This window comes from Etheostoma spectabile, chromosome 20 (assembly GCF_008692095.1).
Source record: "Etheostoma spectabile isolate EspeVRDwgs_2016 chromosome 20, UIUC_Espe_1.0, whole genome shotgun sequence".
Classification (NCBI taxonomy): Eukaryota; Metazoa; Chordata; class Actinopteri; order Perciformes; family Percidae; genus Etheostoma; species Etheostoma spectabile.
In genome coordinates, this window is record NC_045752.1 from 6,958,824 (window position 1) to 6,962,812 (window position 3,989).

A 3,989-nucleotide genomic window follows, 5' to 3' on the forward strand; every position below is an offset into this window, starting at 1 on the left:
TTGAAAGCAAAAGACTGTTTTTCTGTAAAACATATTGAAGGTAATAGAAGTCAAAATACATCCAGCTGCGAATTTCTCTAATTCACAATTTTTGTTTTAACGAACATCAAAAAAAAGATTAAACCACAAAGAGCATCATTTCTTAATCTCTTTGGCTTGTCATGTTTCTCTATATGTTCACATTTACCCCAGATCTCCTTTTTACTTTTACCTCTTCTTTTTCTCTGGCTGCATCCCCACTGAATCAAGATAATACCTTTACAAACTGCAGACTGCTATAAAAATAAAATGAAATTGCATCCGTTAAGATTGGGCAAGAAATGCTTCCAATCAAACGAAAAGTACAAAGGATCCCAAAGAAAAACAAAACTAAGAGGAGATATTACTTTTACCAAAATTAATTTCCACTTCTGAAACCCCCTGCCCTCAGGATTTATCTCTGGCCTAGGTTTGCAAGCAGCCAGAATCAGAGGCAGCACTGAGTCCAACATCAGACTTTTTGAACAACAAACACGTGTTCTTAGTAAATCATTTTTTCCGTCAAAACTATATAAGCAATGAATCCAGATATGACATACAGCCCCAAGATATGAGATAAAATCTGCTTTCAACAATGTTTTTTTATAAAGTTCAACTTGTCTACAAATAAAGTCTCAGTCAACTTGATGTGAAAACTATGACCAAAAGCGATACATTTATAATGTAAAAAATAACACACAGGTATTGTTAAACACATCACTTTAAGGAAACTGTTTGGAAGATGCAAGAAAATGTAGCTACTGCATGTACACTGGAATCTTAAGGCAGTTATTCATACATTTACAGTTAGATGGAGCCCATATTATCATCTCTCACTTTTATAAATGAAAATGCACAGTTCAGACCGTGATAATGGAAAAGGTTTAAATAATTTCCTCTCAGTGTATGCTGTTTTTTGACTTTGAATACTTTGTTGTGAAAGCAATGAATTACTAGAATCAGATGCAAGTGCATTTGCATGCTGTACTGTTACTGTACAGATATAGTACTGGCTCAAGCACCAACTAATCTGTAACTCAACGTAAATCATTGGTAGATCCCTACATGCCCTTGAAAATAGAATAAGTCTGCCATTGTCAAATGTCAAATTAGCAACTGTAAAACCTGGTTAATAATTGAAAAGCGATCTCTTCCTAAAGTGGGCAAAATCTAGCTAGCAGTCTCTGAGGCTGTGAGAGGCTAAACGCTAATGTCAGCCTGTTGAACTGTACACAATGACAATGTGACGCACATAGTTTAGCAGGTTATGTTGCCACTACCATCTTAATTAAGCGTATTACCTGCTAACATTGCTAATTACTAACACAAAGTAAAGTGAGGATAAAACCAAGTAAATATTCAAAAGCAACCTAATGATGACTCTAGTTGTAGGCATTATCAAGGTTTTTCAAGTTGTCTTACAGGGGAAATGAATATCTGCAATTTTTTTTGACAAACCAGCAATAATAAGTCATTATGCCAACCCTGTTAATTTACCTTTGACTTTGTCATGAAATAAATCAGGTCATGTTTGGAACATGCGTGCTACTGTACGATTTCATGGATGACATTTCACACACAAAAAAAATGTTAACCATGGTGGCCCTCAGCAAAAGTCAGGTCATCGTTAAAGTCTGGCTAACCTAAGCACACAATTGGTACACATATAGCTCAATGTGTTAAGAAGAGATATGGATTGGGCCACTGCAGATTGGCTTATCATGATCATTGCAGCCATTTTTCAAAATTTAGTTATTACTTCACTCGGATCAACTAGACATGTCTTTAAGCTTCTCCTCTGGAGATTATGAGTGTCTGCACAAACTTTATGGCAATCCATCATATAGTTATTGATATATTCAGTCTGGACCAAGTGTGGATGAACTTTAGACGACATTGCCCTTCTCTAGAGCTCCCAATACACATTAACACTCCCAGTAGTAAAGAATTAATGGACATGAAAAGCAACAAAATCATAAACCAAATGTTATTATTTTATCTCTCAATGAAACAATTTTATTCTTTATTTAACAATCTTCAATAAAAAGTATTCTATGAAAAGTGCAGACAAGACTCTGTTCCCTACTTACATCCACGAACCAAAAAAAACTATTGTTCCATAACTCTTTTCTTATGAAATTAAAGTAAATTATGCACTTTTCTCCTCCATGAGGAAAGACTGGACCTGAAAATCCAATAAATAGAACAGCAAACAGTTTATGGACAAAATAATTGCAAAAATACACATTTTTTGGTACATACTGGCCGACTTTAACTTGTTTAAATAGCATTTGGATTCGTGAAAAGTATTTAGTCAGAAGGGAAGGAAGTTTCCCTCACCTGCTCAGACCAGGGGGTAGCTGGCGGCAGTCAGCAATGCCACATGTTGTTTTTTGTTCTGGTCCTCATTGTATCCTTGTCTCCCATTCTAGACCCCAGCTACAGAACACACCATTACCAACAATATCAGCTGCTCTATGTAAAGTCCTAGTCACAAGTTAGGAACAACACGTGTAGAGACATAATGATCTGCATTCTGATAGAGGTAAAAATAATAGCGGCAATTCATAGTAGTGGGGTAGAATAGGAGGTTGACAAAATCCTGTGTGTTTCACTTAATTTAAGCATTTATAAATATCCTTACTACTTACTGCTGCTGTCTGTGACAACAGCAATTTCTGTCTCCAGTGTTAGAAGGAGAGCAGTCGATAATTTAAATATTAGCAACAGATTGTGGTGTTGCTGTTCTGACCAGCCAGTTAGTCATGTCCGTTGTCAGCCGTAACCGACAGCCAATACACCATGGTCCAAACTCTGAGCTGCTACACTCTGATCATCATACACCTAGAACGCACAACAAACATTTAGACACATTGATAGGTTAAAAAGAAGAGTGATGTCTATTTCTTCTTGCGTGATAAGAAATATTTTCTGGCAGGCAGGAACAGTGTTTAAAACTGTTACCTGATTGGTACAGCTGGAAGGAAACATGAGAAGCATCAATGGCCACAGAACAACGGTCCGACGGTGGCCACGGCCTGCTTTAGGTCACTTCATTGCCTTGTTCCAATCAACATAGCTGTGCTGTGGCACCAATAGTGTCCTTGTAACGGCACTGACCATCCTAATCCAGAGAAAGATTTTACAATCACCACATTTTTACCATTACTATGGAACCAACACATATGAAGTTGTCATTAGGTGTACATCAGGAACAACATTTTCCAAGTATTACATTTTCAAAAGTTTGTTTCAGGTTTTGGACCATTTAAAGCTTGTCAAAGATGGCCAGTGTTGTGGCATCTCGTGCACGGAGGGACATCTGTTTAGTAACACTGTCAGAATGAGCTGTTTTGCTTCCCAACTCTGCTTATCAACCAAACTGCTTTCTGTTCTACCTCAGCCTCATATGGGTAGGAGTCCTCAGTGTCTATCCCTCCATTGCTTTGATGTACTCAAGAGGTAGTCCACAGTGCCTCCCATGCAACCCATGTTGCCATAGTCACCAGAGCAGTCAACCAGCTGCTGCTCGCTCGAGGGACACAACTTCCCTGTCTTCTTGAAGTCTGCCCCTCCAGAGCAGTCTAAAAAGATATGAGTCAAATTAAAACCAGTTGTTGTGTAAAGGTTTCTGCATTACTAAAAGAAAGGACAAATGTATGTAACACACTGTGCTGAAGGCCCAGCAGGAGCCACACTGCTTTGATCCTTAACATCAGTGACGTATCCCTTTCCCTCCAGTCAACAGTGTTGGGCAGATCAGTACTTCAGATGAACGAAGGACAGAAGAGCCGGGCGAGGCAGGGAAGCGTTGAAGGAGCCAAGGCAGCCCTGGGATATCAGCGTTTGTCATCCTCATTGCATGGTTAAAAGGGACAAAAGTGTCATGTATTTTGTGTTTTTTTTTTTATCCTAAATGCCTTCACTGTATCCTCAGAAGGTGATGGAAAAGTTAAAAGCTTTGTGATGGC

At 38.4% G+C, this 3,989-nt stretch overlaps 1 pseudogene; it reads right to left on the minus strand.

Moving 5' to 3' along the window:
* Positions 1–2,777: 2,777 nt before the first annotated feature.
* Positions 2,778–3,858, minus strand: LOC116670557 (cathepsin L1-like; annotated as a pseudogene).
* Between the last annotated feature and the right edge of the window lie 131 nt (positions 3,859–3,989).